Below are 16,904 nucleotides of genomic sequence, written 5' to 3' on the forward strand. Positions count from 1 at the left end.
ATGATTTCCATGATAAAGTGATGAACATACCAGACCCCCAGGTTACACATCCAGTGCTGGGTGCTGGTTCTCTTTTCCCAGGTGGACCTTCACCTGCAAAGTGTGCGCCCTGCTTCTACCTCCTGTGTCATTGTTGGTGAAAAATCTGGCTCCTTCCCCTTCTGGTTGCCTGCTGTCAAAAGGGAGCACAGATTTGCTTGGAACCCACTGATTTGCATATGTTGCCCCCAGGTTAACACAGCTCAGCAGGAGATGGAAAAGTTTTTCAGAGGCTGTTAAGCTCAGTGAGGGGTGAGAGCCACTGGAGACTGGAGACTGTTCCCCAGCTCGGACACAGGATGCTCATCTCATCTCGGGGACTGCCAGCTTCCACCTGGAGCCAGGACACTCATTTCTGTTCCGCCTTTGCTCTTCATGTTCCTTAGCTTGCCACTTAATTGTTCTCTGACAAAGGGGCTAATTAATTCATATGCAGGGCAATTAAAACACATGGCACGTGATCAGTTTTGCAGCACCGACATTGAGGCAGTGCGGCAAGCAGGACAGGAAAGGACACAGCCCCGCTTGCTTTCTGATCCTGCTCCGAACCTGTGCATGAGGCTGAACCTCCAGAGCACGTGAAATGTTCAGACAAAGCTCAGGCAGCCTGCAGAAGGAGGAGGAGACAGATTTGGAGATGAGGAGCCTGGTTCCTTGTTCCAGCCCCTCCAGGACAAGGAGCAGGTGTCCATTGGGAAGGTGCAGGTGTCCATGTCGGCAGCATCAGCACTTGCTCATTTGTGTGGTTCCCTGAGTATCTCAACTGAAAATCCACTTTCAGGCCTGGGGCAGTCTCTCAGCATACACTTTATAAATATTTACAGACTTTCAAAACCAAATGCTACCAGAAATTTGGCTAGTCGTAGGCTCTGTCCTGTTGTACAACCCAGAGCAATGCAGAGGTATATAACTGTCAGCAATCCATGAGCTGAATATTTTCTAACACCAAAATCAAAAGTGTGTTCTTATTAACGTCCCAAATGTACTAAGTTACTAAGTGTTCAGTAAATACTGGAAGATACATTTCTTGCCCCAGAGAATGTAGTCTGAAAAATTAATATTGATTCTAGACAAATCAATGTTTGCTTACCAAAATCATGTGCTGAATATTTCACAGCACCCACACAGCTGCAGGGGCATTGCAAGCTGTGTCTCCCTGCGATGCCGTCAGACACAGCACAAGTCTGTATTCAGGGCTTCACCTCACCCTGCAGCTCTAAAATTGTGGCAATAATGTTACTTACCAACATCTCCTGCCACGAACAGTGAAGGAAAAAAAAATATTAGACTTCTGCTGCAGATTCCCAATGGGTTTCTTTTAGGCAAGGGCTATGTACATTAATACAAATCATATTTTATGTTACTCACAGGACACAGAGATAATCAGAAAGCTATCTTCATAAACAGAGGGTTATTCATAATCCCTCACATGGCATTTCAATTATCAGTCTGATGACGATGTGACATTATGGATGAGGTTGTGATTAAATTTTCTTGTGTAATGACCCTAAGTAAATCTTTGCAATTTTCATTTTGCAGAGATTTAATATAGATTGGTGGCCTGTTGTTTGGCCCCTGTTTAATCCAAAATCGCTCATTAAATTGGGACCAGTAAACATCTGATGATTGCATTTCATGGGCTGAGCTATGAATTTAACATATTAAATCTACATTCCAGATGGATATAAGCATCTGTTCTCATTATGGTTATTGGTGTTAATCTGAAACCCTGACCTGTTTCTCCTGACATTACTCATATTAAATTCGATCCCAAATTCTAACAAATATTGGCGTGAGGGCATGAGGTAGTTAAAATGCCTTCACGTGCACATAATCCGGGGAAAGGTTAACTGCAGAAATTAGGGGACAGATACCACAAACCGCTTCCTTGTTCTCAGAAGGTGTCTTTCAGTGTTGCAGCATGTAAAACAACTGCTTTTGTTTTCCAGAATATAGACAAACAAATCAATAAATAAACACCTGAAAACCCAATAGGAGCCAATTCCATTTGACCGTGGGATTGCTAATCACCCAGCTCCAGCCGTATTTGTTACGGAGTGGCACATCCCTAATTTGTAAATCTGATTTGTCACTAAATCTCTGCAGAGTTTGACCCAGCATCTTGCAGGCACTCGTCTGGCTGAGGCTTCAGAGCCAGTCAGCTGAAAGTCAAATTAATCGGTGACTTCCAAAGACCATTAGGAAGAAGATATTCGTTACAGGACTGCTGAGAGCTTCTGCGCACCGAATGATTCATGTTTATTGCAGCCCGAGCATTTATTTATTAGATTGCTCAGTGTAATGGGAAATTTAAAATGACACACATTGTATTACAGGGAGGCTTAGCAAAATATTATCTCCCTGTTATTGTAAATCAAACAATTCTCAATGTCAGCTTGGATCACCTCTGCTCGGCAGTAGTTTTTTTCCAGGGGGTTATTTAGCTCCTGAGGTATTTTATCTTTACTTTAAGTAAAGTCAGGCTGTAATCCTGAGCTGGCTTAAGTCTTCACACCCAGCTCCCAGGTGTAACGGCCTGATCCTGACACAGTCAGGGGGGCTTTTACACCTCACAACAGAGTGTTCCTGCTGCCCCCACACCTCCTGCTGCTTTGGAAAAGCTCACTGCTGCATACAAAGGATCAGAGTATTCAGCCCAGGGATTAAAAAAAAATAAAATAGATAAAAGGGTGGAGATAGATAGCTTTTTCCATGAAAAGGAGGAAAACAAATCAACATTTGCAAGAAGCAGAAGTGGATCTTTGCTACTCACCTGACACCAAAAAGGCACAACTCCCCTCCTGATGCCTCAGGTGCTGATACCCCAGGCTTTTCCCAGCCTGCTGGTGGGAGGGACAGGAGGGATCTAACCTCTGGGGTGGTGGGGGAAAAAATCCACCAAGAAAAACATAAATACTATAAAACCCAGCTTGAATACTGGCAAGGTTGGGCTGGAACCCAAAATCTGCACTAATCCCATCCCTGGAGTCTGCCTACCCATAGCACCTTCCCCCAGCCAAGGCTCTGCATGTGGCCCAGCAGCAACCATGAGGGCCAGGGGAAGGGTTTGGGGTTTTTTAAACACAAAGTATTCACCTGTGACCTATAAACAATGACTCTGCAGGGAAAAAAATACTGTGAGAAAAAGTATAAAAGCTGCTGGGTGGTTAAGGAGTGGGATGCAGCTTTTACCAGCAGCAGCTCCCTGCATGGGGAAGTCACTTGTCTGTAAAATGTCCCTGTGATTTTAACAGACCACAGAGTGTAGACCCCAAATGTGTACATAAAACTAGGGAAAAAAAAAAAAAAAAGATTTAAGTAAACACTAGTAATTAAAAAGTGTATTGACTACACTCAGAGAGCTCTGGCTGTGAGCAGCCTCCCGTACCCATTGCACAACGAGAACAAAATCAGATGTCTCAAATGCCATCTCCAAAAATAAAGAGAGGAAAAGGACTACAGCACTCAGCAGGTGAAAACACCCACTAAGATGGATGCTCACTCACGGTGCTAACAGAAGGACAAAAATAAATAAATAAAAAACAACCCTGCCATTAGTAATTAAGCCTACATCATTCATGGCAAAGCCGCTGTGTATAGGCAACGAGGCTAATTATCTCCAAAGTACTGGCTGATTTAAAAGAGTTTGGTTCACGCCAACACGCAGACAGGCTCAACACGCTCCCACCCAGCCGGGCTGGCCGCACTTCAGTCGGAGCAGTGTGACTGCAGCTCCTCGCCCTGATGGAGGGGTTTGGGGGGGTTTGGAAGGGCTTGGAAGGGTTCAGAAGGGTTCAGAGGGGTTCGGAGTATTGTTAGTGCCCATCAGCATCTGCAGCTCGTGACAGCCACAGCCACAGGAAGGTCAAAGCAGCGGTGTGCAGGTGGAGGAGATGCTGCCTGAAATGATTGCCCTGAATCCCTTCCAGCTCCTGGATGGTGATTTCTCACACCCACCTTTTGCACCAGCTTTTTGTCCAGTTGCTCCCATGGCAGCATCGGTTTGGGTTTGGGATGTCACCCCAGGGATCACCAGCTCACCAGTTGTGGGGTGGGAAGCGGCCAGGAGAAGTGTCCTGGGGAGCTTCCCTGGCAGAGAATCGGTGTGCTGGGTTAGCCATGGGACAAGGCAATATTTGAATGTTTGTGTCATTGTCTCTAAAGGTGCTTCCCACTGGCTGATGAGTAGTGCAAGCAGACCATGGCCACGCATGAGCACAGGCACATAAAAGTGGATGTAGATGCTTCCCATCACCTAGACACTTTCACAGCATAACCATGGAGAAAGCGGAGCTAGAGAAAATCAGAATTAACCATGCACCCTTTCACCCCATATTTAAAAAGAGGAAGAAACCATCCACAGCAGGGAGGGCACTGAAACTCCCCCCAGCCTCCAAACTGAGGGCTTTCAGAGGGGATGATGCTGAAACCGCGGCTCCAGGGAACCATCCCGTCACTTACAGCACAATGGACCACAGATTTTAATTGCTTGTTAACTCCTATTGTCACACGCAAGTTAGCAAAGCTGAAGCCGTCTGACATAAATCACACGTACCAGCCCAATAAATCTTCTCCAGAGATGACAGCTTTGCAGACAGCACCGGACGAGAGCGGCCACCGCGCAGACCTGTGCTTACAAACCGCCGGCTGCAAACCGGTGACAGATCTGCTGAGCCCCAAACACTTGGCATCCTGCTAATGTCTGTCATTACCGTGATTGATACAGCCCCTCTATCACACCCTGCAGTTGTCCACATTTGCAAAGCTTTATTAAATTACAGCGTCTCCCAACTGTTATCCGGCATCAGTACAAGGCAATGGCCAAGAGGAGTCAGGGACAACTTGAGGTTTTTCAGCTCCGGAGACCGGGGAGGTGGAGGGGCTGAGAGCTTTGCTGGCTTTTTTTTTTTTTTTTTTTTTTTTTTTTTTTTTTTTGTGGGCTAGAAAACTGAGTGCAGAATCACCACCTTTATCTCTATGTTCATGGACAGGAGCTAACACTATCCCCAAATTCAGCAGCAGAGGGGTTTTTCACAACTGGTTCCTGCAGCTCCGTTTCCCACCCTCATCTCCCCTTCTCACCATGATCAGGTCCGTCTCATTAGCACCTTTACAACAAACCCATCACACCCCATGTCCTGTCAAGTCCCCATGGTTCTTGCTTTTTCTCCCCATGTTAGTGAACACAGGGATGAGTTTGGGCCAGGAGCTCTGTCCCCTTCCACCCTCACCCTGCTGAGCCTCACTGGACTGGGACATCCAGCACCAGATATCCTGTTTAGGACCAAAATAAAAGGAATTATTTCCACTAATAACTCATTCTCTACCACTTGGTAGGGCTAAGGGGTTTCTTCTTCCTTCAAGGCATTACAACGACAAAGGTGGAAGGATTCATTCTGCGAACCCTGCTGCTCTCAGGGTTGGGGTTACCTTCAGGTCCCCCCAAAAAAGTTCCCCTGACCTACCGTTGGTGAAAACCCCATAACAGGTGCCACCACCCCACATCCCACCCCACAGAGAGTCCTGTCTTCATGGAGACCTCAGGAGGAAGAGTACACAGATATATTGTTTCTATAAATCCCCTGATATTATCTTTTATCGGCAGTAATAAATGTCCATATTAATTAACTTAATGGTTTTAACTGCAGTAATGACTTTGTATTAAACTACTGTGCTTTCATGTCCCATATAAAAGCTGCAATAATAAAATTCGTCTGCAGTATTTTTTTTTCAACTTTCATTGTGCTGAGACAAAGCAAAACCACTGCTGGAATATTCCACATGTCAAGGCCAGCAGATGAATAGAGTTTTGCGCACAACACTTCCATTCTGAAACAAAAGTGTATTTGGAAATTGGAAAGTTTTGAGCAAACCACTGATAAAATGGAAATAAAAGTGGGCAACCAGTTTTCTTTTCTTTTCTTTTCTTTTCTTTTCTTTTCTTTTCTTTTCTTTTCTTTTCTTTTCTTTTCTTTTCTTTTCTTTTCTTTTCTTTTCTTTTCTTTTCTTTTCTTTTCTTTTCCTCTCTTCTCTTCTCTTCTCTTCTCTTCTCTTCTCTTCTCTTCTCTTCTCTTCTCTTCTCTTCTCTTCTCTTCTCTTCTCTTCTCTTCTCTTCTCTTCTCTTCTCTTCTCTTCTCTTCTCTTCTCTTCTCTTCTCTTCTCTTCTCTTTTCTCTCTTTGGTATTTTCTTTGGAATTTTGCTAGTAAGCAAGGGAATCTGCTACTCAGTCCTCTTTCATCTGTTGCTGTAAATATTCTGCATATTTCCATAAATATTTGGAAGAAATTAATGGGCTTTTGCAGTCATTTTGGAGTACGTGTCAGTGCCACAGTCTTGTTTACCAGTAAGAGGGCAGGCAAAACTGTGTGTGATTCCAGTAGCAAGCAAATGTCAGTGAAATATCTTCAGAACTTCATTTGCTTTTTCCAGTCTGAAATTTCTTCACATTAAATGTGAATTTCTGCAGCTGGAAAGGTGGAAAATTATAATTATCGATAGCCAGGACAGGGGTGGGGAAAAACAAAGTTTACCTCCACAATCTGACATCTGTGAATAGTTTTTACTGTTTTTACCAGAGCTGTATCTGAGCCAATTTTAGTCATTGTTGTTTCTGAAGATTTAAGGTAGCCTGACTGTCCTCACCATCTGTGGGACCTGGCCCCACTTTATAACTGACTGTTACAAATGTACTTTTCCAGCTTTAAAACACTCAGGCAGATGTTTTTCCCTTAAACCCTCCTGAGAAAGCCTAAGGCCCTTCCTGGCATCCCAGTGCCATCTAAATGATTTCTTCCAAGGATCACAATGTGCTTCTGAAATTGGAGATAAAGCCTAAATCGAGGTTTCTTGAATATGAGCAAGTGCCACCTTCCAGAGCTGGCTCATGTGGCTGCCAGCCCCTTGGTTGGGGACATGAAAAAGGGGGCACCAGAGGGAGAGGTCAGCAGACGGGGCATGAGGCTCGGAGCTGCTTGTCCCCATCCACCCTCTGTTCCCAAAGGTTTTCTTCATGTTCTTATTGCGCTGGAAATGCCTGAGGCTGGGTATAAACAGGTTTAAGTTTCACACTGTAACAGCAATGGGTTTTTGCAGGTTAAAACTTTTTTCCTAAGCTTCTCCAGGCTTTTGAACACAAGCACGTTGCTGGCACAAGCTGGTTAAAATAAGAATGGGCTCTGTGCTCACAGACAGATATCAGTGCTTTATTTTATTTATTTTATTTTATTTTATTTTATTTTGGTAAATAACCCCAGGTTTTAAAAAGTGCAAATTAATCTCTGAGGTCTCTTCCAATAAGAAATTACTAGGTCTAATGGGCTGCTAGAAGCAACCCATGGAAACAGAGGTAAATACCAATCCAGCTGCCAGCCCTTTCCATGTAGGATGAGCCCGTTGGCAGGTGCCCACCCCACACACAGAGATTAGGACTTGGTGAGTTTAACATTTGGGAAGGAGAACAGGACATGGGGAGCACCTTGGCACAGAGGTTGGAGCAGGAAGAGCAGCATTTGATTTCTCCCATTTCCTCCCCCCAAAAAATCGAGAAAACATTAAGGCTCTTGAAAGCATCTTCAGGGCTTGACCCTTTTTGACCCCGAGGGCTGCAGGAACAGTCCCAAGAGGATCCGACCCAGGGGACATCACCCTGGTCCCACTTGGGCTCTCGCTGCCCCGTGGCAGGGAGGATGCTGCTGGGCTCATGTGCCAGCTCCCTGCGGGAGCGCTGCTTATCCCACAAGCTTTATGTAAATATTTGTAAGTGGCACATCTGTCTGAATTACAGCCGTGCCCTCCTGGATTGCTAATTGTAGGTTTTAATTCAGCTCTGACGACCAGTTTACATAAATTAGGGAGCTGGCAGTAAGCAAGCTTTGAGGAGACGGGATATGGATTTAGTAAGATTTTCTTTTTTTTTTTTTTCTCTGAAATGTTTCTACCCAGGCTATTGCCTCTTCCTGCAGCTTGAATTGTTGTGGAAGAAAACCAGGGAGTATCTCAGCTCTGCTTGTTGAAGGCACTCAGCTCTGGTCTTTAACGAGTGCTGGTGTGCCCAGCTCCCACCAGTACCCTGATGGACTTTAACTGGCTGCATAACAAGAAAAGGATCCAGTATTTAATTTTATGGCATGCCCATCTGGCAAGAGCCAGCACCAGGGTAGCCTGGCTTGGATATTCTGGTGTGCCAAGGCAAGGATAGGACTGATATGAGCATGGTGCACACGCTGCATCGAGGAGGGACCCAGCAACCTTTCAAGCAGTCGATGGAAGGTCGGCACCACTCGGTCTGTTGCCAGCCCCCAAGAGGTGCTGAGCCCCTGGGATGGATGCGAGCTCTTTCCTTGCCCTCCAGGAAAATGAGATGCCACTCCTGTCCTCCCAAGCCATCACCCATTTCACACCACAGTTACTGACACAACAAATGCAGCCATTCAAACATCCAGATGGGATTCATCCCAAAGTGTATGCTTGTGCTTATAAATTCATCCTTCACAGCCACAGAGCTCATCCAGTCACCTGCCCGTACGCTGTGTGGGACCATCTGTGGGCAGCTCTTTAGAAAGGCCACTGGTTAGGCAGGAGGGGTTCAGAACTGGCTTCAGATTAAAGGAAGGAAACAACGTGAGTAGGACAAGCTGGAAATCTACCGCAATAATCAGTCTGTTCAGATGCACACGTGCCCAAACTGTAATTGTCTAATTAGCTAAAATAGTTGCTGCAAGCGTACTTTGTACCACGACTTTGTCTTGTCTCAATTAGACACTTCAGATCTTTGGCATGCTTGGGGAATATGTCACCTCCTTGAAAAATGTCAACCCAAAGAAATAAATAGAAATGTTGAATTTGGAGAGCTGGCCTTTCACTCTGTCCTGTCTGAAACAAGACTGCCAGCCCCACAAGACACAGAGTGATGTACACTTGTTTGCTTTTTCCTTTTCTAAAATACCACCAGGCCCTGTATTATAGTGAGAACATCCCGATCCCTTCCCTGCCAGCACTGTATGCTTCCTCGCATCCCAGACTTAGCCTTAAAACAGGATTATTGTCTTCAATCCAGGTGTCCAAACCCAACACCGATACAACAGATCTGAACAGGACTGCAGCCAGTTGAGTTTTTGGCCCTTCCTTTCCAACATATACAAGGACAAAGAGTTTCTCCACTTGTGTGCCTATTCAGATGCACCCAGGCTGGTCCAGAGCTCATTAAATTGCCAGGATTCTTCCCATTGCCTCATTGCCTCCACTGCTGAAGTGCGATCACTGCACATCGCTAAACCCAGCAGCTAGACTTTCCAGAACAAAAGCTTTATTTTTTTTTTTTTATTTTTTTTGCACTGGCTGGCTGATACTTTTTATGGAATCACTCGAGGGCCAGGTTGTAGTTCTGTAATTGTACGGGGCTGTCATCCTCATAAATATTAAACACCGCTTCCAAGTGAAACTGCAGCTCCTTTTATTGCACAAAGCAGTGGATATCCCAGCTGAAACCATTCTGCTTCCTCGCTGGTGCCTGCTGAAAAGTGACTGCGGTTCAAAATATTTATCAATGCTTTGTTGTATTGGGAGAATGCTCAGTGACAGATGGACACTCTCTTTAAAACCTCAACGTATGCAAATCTCCATACAAAAGAGCCCAGGATGTTTTTAATATCACACACTTGCCTCAGGACATGTTTTTAAATCCCCACTTACCAAGGTCCCTGGCTTTTTATCAGTCGAACGCCTTAAGCACTATGTCAGTGTGGACATCTGGCCGCGTGTTTAAAAAATTTTTTATTTGCTAAAATATTTAGTGATGTGACAGGGGTTTTAACTGGGGACAGCAGGTCCGGTGGCATATGTTCCAACCCAACTGCTCAGAGAGGAACAACTAACAAGGTAGCTGTTTGGGGCAGTTTACCATTTGGACTGTAGGAAGCCAAAAAAAAAAAGGAATGGAGAGGATCGAAACCAGGTGTTATTAATGACTAATGCAGGGGCAAGGAGGATGAGGATCAAGTACACCAAAATAGCTTATCAGGATTATTGTGCTTCCTCGCCATCACTCTGACGGGCAAGAGAAAGTCTCGTAACAACGTGTGAGGCTTCTGAGAGCTTCCCCCTGATTTCCAGGCTGGCTAAGGAGGCTGCCTTGAGCTATTCCCATGTGGGACCCCGAGCAGCTGCGGTACGGGGTTTGGGACTGGTGGGGGTGGCAGAAACATAGGTGGGAGAATATTACCAAGAAGAAAGTGAATGAAGAATAGCAGACAGAAAAGTGTCACAGGTCTCTCAGGTTTCCTTCAAACCTCTCGCACTTAATGTTGAATTACTCTGTGGTGAGAATCCCCACACAGCACCATGTCGAGGGCGGTCTCACTTCTTCCCACAGGCTGGGGTGTTTATCACCACCCAGCCTGTGAAAAAGAAATATAATCCCAGAAATGTTGAGCACTGATTTTTCTTTGGTCCAACTCTTCCTGGTAAATGCCCTTCAAAGAGACTGTCACGTTGGGAATTGAACTGAAGGCACTGAACACAAACCAGCACCCTACATAAATGATGCAGGTTTTATTTTTTCTAGGACTCTTCTGGGGTGGTGGGTGCTCATGCAGTAGCCCAGTGTGGTGCCAGGAGCCCTTTTCCTTCCAACACAGCCATGTTTTAGCTTTAAAATTTGATATGCAGAAGTGATTTCCACCTCCTGTGCACGGATGTGCTGTGGTACACTGTAGAAGCAGGAGTGTCAGCTAATTGTTGCTCACCTGCTAGCGTTATTCTACTCTCAATTAACACCCCTATTATTAGAAAGTCACCGCATGTGAATTGAAATCCTAGGCATGTTTGCCTTCTGCACGGGCAGCCAGGCAGCTCAAACTGCTCAGAGAAACCCAGACTTCCTAATGCTAATGCTAAATTTAAGGACAGACACTTAACGATGCCCTTAACCACATCATTGATGTCCTTTCAAGAGGAGTGGATGTGGCACTGCAGCTGCTGCAAAACCGTTGTCATGTCTGAAGGTAGGAACCACAGAACCACTTCATTTGAGGGCAAAAGTTTCCTTTTCCTTCATTCAAGGAAAACAACCAACCAGAGGAACCGCCCCACGCTCCGACCCTTTGTCTGGTGTACCAGTGATACCTGCGTTTTATGTCACTGCATTATTCATGTTTACATCTGATTAACTCAGGCCCCTTGGGGTTTCATGGCATGCAGTGCAGCTGCAGACATGTCAGCATGCCATGGAGTTCCAAGTCAATACATTAGAATGGACGAGGCCCCTTTCTTATCAAAAAATGCTGCCTTTTGTACCGGCTGGAGGGTCACATCCCTCCATTTCTCTTGCAAAATGGATGAAAAAAATATGTCTGGTGGAAGAGCTGCATGTTGCAATGCAAGGTGGTGCTGTAAGGCTAATGGGCAGTGAAATCAGTGAATTTCATCTTTTTTCTGCAGAATGGGCCAAAAATGCAGAAGCCAAGCTCCATCCACACCAATATCCCACCTCCAGTGGTGGCCAGAACCAGTTGCTCTGCTGAAGGCCCACCATACCCCAAAATGCTGAGGAGATAAGCCAGCCCCTGCAAGGCTGGTGGGAAATCAGGACACGCCAAGACTAGAACAAGGTTGAATCCTGCAGCATGCGGTTCCTCTCTCTTCCAAAGTGCCATTTGTTGTGATCTCTGTGGGAAATAAAATGATTGAAATGGAGGTTTTCTAAAAGGAGGTGCCCAGATATTGCAGCGAAGGCTGAAAGCTCTGCTGGGTGCCCCCCCGGCACCTCCTGGCTCTGCATCTGCTCTCCCCCCGGCAGGAACCATCCCTGCTTCTCCCCCTTTTCTCTTCTGGAAGGAGACAAAATGTCAGGAGCAGACCCAAGGCTTATGGAGAGAGAATGAGGCACAGCGGTAAGCACCAAGTGCTGTGCTGCATTTACTGCTGATTTTCCGAACGAGAAGGTGATCCAGCTCTCCTAGAGTTCAAGCTTTTTAGCACTCCCCTAAATTACTTTGTTTTTTTAAAATAAAAAGTTATTTTTCTCCTGCATACATTACTTTCTTTGTGTCATGTGCTTGTCTTTGCTGCATTTCTCCCGAGAACACTTGGTCACTCTATTTCTATGAAGTATTAATACCCCACCAGTGATATTTATGTGCCCAGATCTTTTTTTTTTTTTCTTTTTTTTTTACCTTTAGATGTTCAACAGCATGAATATTCTTATTTTTTATTTAAAACTAATTTGGAGTTCTCTCTCTCCAAGGGGTTTCTAATCACCAAAAAGTGCCCGAGGCTAAAACTGATTGACAGGAAAACGTTGTGGCTTCTGAAAAGTAAATTGGCTATTGACAGAGCAGTATACAAAGGAAAATGCTAAATGCTTATTATTTATGAGCTATTAGGGAAAATGTTATTAGCATCTGTTTCCCACATGGGCAAAAACACCTGTCAGACATCAGGAAACTATAAAACGATGCACAGTTAATAGTTACTTTGTTTAAAAAGTCATTAAAATTGAATGTCAGCTAAAACTTAGGAAAACATTATTCTTCAAACAACTTTTAATCTTGCTGTTCAAAACGAAAACAAAACAACAGAAAAAAAAAAAAAAAGACCTCACCACATTTTAATTTCTGGGAGCAGAAAGGCAGAAAGACGACGTTTGATTTGAAAGGGATGAGGCAACGTTCAGTACACAACAAAAAAGGGATGGGAAAAAAAAAAAAAAAAAAAAAAGAGGAAAAAAAAGGGACAAGGTGGCTCCCTCCCGGAGCAGCACAGCAAAGGAAGGCAGAGCAAGGTCAAGCATTTACACAGGTTTTTGGCATGTAGCACAGGGATTGTTTGGGTCTCACCTAAACCTGTGACTAGGATGCATCTGTCTGTCTGTCTGTCTGTCTGTCTGCAGCCGCGATGCTCTTCCCAGGTGGGGTTCAGGCACGGAGTTGGCTGGAACATTGGCCAGGGGCCAGGCTGTTGGCATCCCCCGGCAGTCACGTTAATGAGTCTCACCTAATGAGCAGACCCTTCTCTCCAGGAAACCTCAGGAGCATCACCAGGCCTGGAGCACAGTCACCGCTCACCGTCATTTGGGGTCGAACCCTGCTCTACATAGAGTGGGGCACATCCAGGTGGGACCTTCTGGCTGGGCGGGCCCCCCCAAAAAATGGAAAATTATGACCCAAATGTCCCACAATGCCCAACCGTGCTCCTATTCCCCAGCCTGTACTGCACCTGAACAGGGATTTGACTGCAGTTTGGTGAATTTTCCAACTGCGGAGTTGCAAAGAGCTGCGTCTAAAAATGCCTCGATAATCTCTCTGCCCTGCAGCAAGAAGTGGGATAAGGCTGGGATAATCCAGGCATTTCGTGCGCAGAGTATTTAGCTGTAGTCTGTCAAGACTGACCCTAAATCAGGATTAACTTTTATGAGAATTGTCAAAGAAAATGAAGATTTTTTATTTATTTTTCCCCAATAAGGTGAATCCTGTCAGCATTACAGATTGGATAACTGGCAAACAAGAGGTTTCGGTTCTTATTTTTACCCAAGCCACAGCATCTTCTGCTGTTCTACATGCCACCAACATTTACTTACCCAGTGAGCCGTTCCCCTTTTAACAATCCCTGTGTGATTTTCCAAGCAGCCTTGTTTGGGAGGCAGACCTGAAATCCGTGCTTTGTGCACAGCTGAGCACACCAGCAGCCTTTTAGCAGTCGTATGAACAAGCAGCGTGGCAGAACCAAGGGCGCTTTCTGACGCGGGCTGGGATGACACTGGGATGACTCCCCTCCAGCTTGGTCGCAACTTTAGCACGGGTTGTGAAACCAAACCCAGGGGGACTCGAATGGAAGTAAGGCCTCAAGGTGGAAATATGCTTCCAAAGTACTATTTATAGTGTCAGAGCAAGTGCAGCAGCACACTGCATGCACATAAGCCTTGGTGGTGAACAGCAGCGTGGTTCATCTTCCCAGGATTGCCCAAATATCTGCTGTTAGAAAATAAATAAATCCTTGGTGTGTGTGCAGTCTACATTCCCACCTGAGTGGGAATCTCACACCCGGAGTTTTGCCTTGGGAAAGAGAAAATGAAAGATTACCTTTAAATCCTCTTGCTCTTGTTTTATTTGCAGGGGGCAGGATCGCCCTGATCCAGGACACAAGGACAAACCCTGTGTGACACCAGTAAAAATGCCAGAGAAATATCACATAAAATATTGCTTGTCCATTTAAATTATTTAATGTTATTAACATTAATTACCAGGCTCGGATACCCTGAGTGATTCACACGATTTCCCTCCCCCAGCTTGGTTTGCAAAGTTTAACTCTGAATTTCGACGTCGCCTTGTTGTCTCCAGCTTCCTTGGAGCGGCAGAAGGCATTCGGCAGGCTGTGCCAAGACCCAGGGGCAACCACCCATTGCTCATCTCTCCTTTTGGGGCTCCAGCACCCCTTTTGCCAAGCCTCATTCCCTGTCCCTCTCCCTTTTCTGCACCACCAAAACTCACTGGGGTGCACACCTGATGTCCCAGCCTCCAGCTGTCACCCTCATGGGGCTCTCGGTGGCATCTTTGGCCCAGGACAAGCCCCACGATGGATTTGTGCCATGGAGCTGGAGGCACCTGGCCCTCGTGGTCCTCGCTCTGTCCCTCGAGCAGTGTTTTGTTATGGAGGTAACACAACATATATAGGGCTGGGGGGTACACAGATTCCTCTGCACCCTCTCTGATGAGGTTAAAAGGACGTGGAAGAGTTCAGCACTGCAGTGCAATAAGAGTATCATCATTTAATATAAATAATAGTATACTTTCGTGTCACCGAGTGAAACTGTTGGCTTTTATGGCTAACTTTTAACACATTTTCTTCTGTAGCCCATAAACTGAGATGACATCCAGTCTGCTTGAGGGAAAAGTGTCCTCACCAGGTGATGGGCAGGGGGCTCAGCCTGTGCCTGGTGGGGTTGGCCACTGTGGGAGCCTCACCCCAGACTTTCTGGAAATGGTCATGTGGGGAGGAAGGAGATGCTCTTCAGCTGCTTGGTTCATTCTTAAATTAATTTCTGGAGCCAGTTGACATGATTTGTCAGTCATTGCTCTGGCGGTGCAGGGCGACGTGGTGCCTTTCTGACCAGCTCTGCTGCCCACATCCCAGTGGGGACAGAGCATAGAGGCAGGTGGAACAGGGCAGGACACGCCACATGTCACCCCCGAGCAAGGGGAAAGCCTCAGGGCACAGAGCAGGGGTCCCTTCTGGGGACACCTCACCCGGGGCATCATTAGCCGGGAGAGGCAGGTGGGGTCCCCCGGCCTGATCCAGACCCCAGCTGCCTGCAGAAAGACGTGGCGCTGCCTCCTGCCCTTCCCACCTTCTTTTCCAGTGCTTTTAAGAGCATCGGCCGCCTCCGCCTGGTCCAATTCTCCAGGCAGGAGCCCTCCTGGGTGGGGACTTCAGCATCTCCCCGCCACCGCGTTTGATGTGCCGCTTTCCCTTTGAAATGCAATGGCTCGCTCCTCTAATCCTCACCGCATTTGGGAGGCTTCTTTTCAGGCTTTCCGATCATGGGGATGTCGGGGGAGCAGAGTTTATTTTTAAGAGGGGTCATTTTGAAGTTTTTGTTTTCAAAGCATAAATGTTATTCATTTATTTATTTGATAAAAGCGTAAAGTAACAAATTTGGTGGTTGTTTCTGGTTGGGTTGGGGTCTTCTGTTTGTTTTGTGGGTTTGTTCATTTGTTTGTTTGTTTTTCCTTGGGGTTTTAAGTACTCCTCTGGCACCTCGGGTCCCTTCTCCTGAACTTTCCCCTGATGCTCAGTGCCTGGTTCCTCTTTTCCTAACCTCCCGATTGCCTTTCCAAGCATAACCTTGGGATCTCCAAAGAAAGAGCTCTGCTTCCAGCCAACAGAAACCCAAACTGTGCCCACCGAGGTGCCAAGGAGTAAGCGCTAGCCAGCAGAATATGACAAAAAAAAAAAAAACAGAAATTTGCTGTAATTTATGCCACTTGGTCCACTGAAACTGCTCGGGTTCAGCCGGGGACCTGCATTCGGCCTTTTTCCCCCGAGCCAACCTCTCCTCCTCCGAGTCCTCAAAGTTAGAAACGTCTTTTGTATTCCAGAGGCCAAAGGGCCAAACTTGCCTTTAATTAAAATGCATATTCTTTAATTAAAGGCCCCATAACACATGAAGGGCATTCATTGAAATACGATGTGTGACATAGTCATTACCCTGCTGTTAATTACTAATTAATGAAGCTATTTCAATTAATAGCTTCCCCACTGTCACTCTGGCTTTGACAGGGCTCCATGCTGAGAAGCCGTGGAGGAATCACAGGCGATCGTAACTCCTGGAACGGCACCAAAAGGCGTCAGCTGAATATTCATGTCGGACGGCGTTAACACTTTTCAATTAAACATAATAAAGTAAAAGCTCCGTCAAAAGTGGATATCAAACACGCGCCAGCCTTTCCCTCTCCCCCTGTTCTCCTCCAGCTTGTCAAAAATAACTGGGAAGAAGGAGGAAAAAAAAAAAAAGGTGTTTTTGTTGTTTTTTTTTTTTCTCCTTTGACACCTCAGGCTGGAGCTTGATTTATCAGGCTGCACAAGGTGAAGATTTACTACATGCCCAGGCTGTGTTTCAAGCACAACGTGCTCACAGGCAGATGTTTTTTGTCCTAGGACCAAGTGTCACATCGCCGTCCCGTTTTCTCCACTTCCCTGCATTTCCACTGCGGTGGGCACAGGTCCCCCAGGCTTTCCCAGCCCCGTGCTGGTGTTGGAGAGCTCAGGAGCCACATTTATTTTCCGCAGGTAAAGGGCATCCCCAAGGGCAGGTTCCAGCCTCTGAGCTGTGCCACCGAGGGGCTGCTGCTCGAGGAGCAGTGGGATGGAA

Source organism: Aythya marila (assembly GCF_965140915.1).
Source record: "Aythya marila genome assembly, chromosome: 16".
Taxonomy (NCBI): Eukaryota; Metazoa; Chordata; class Aves; order Anseriformes; family Anatidae; genus Aythya; species Aythya marila.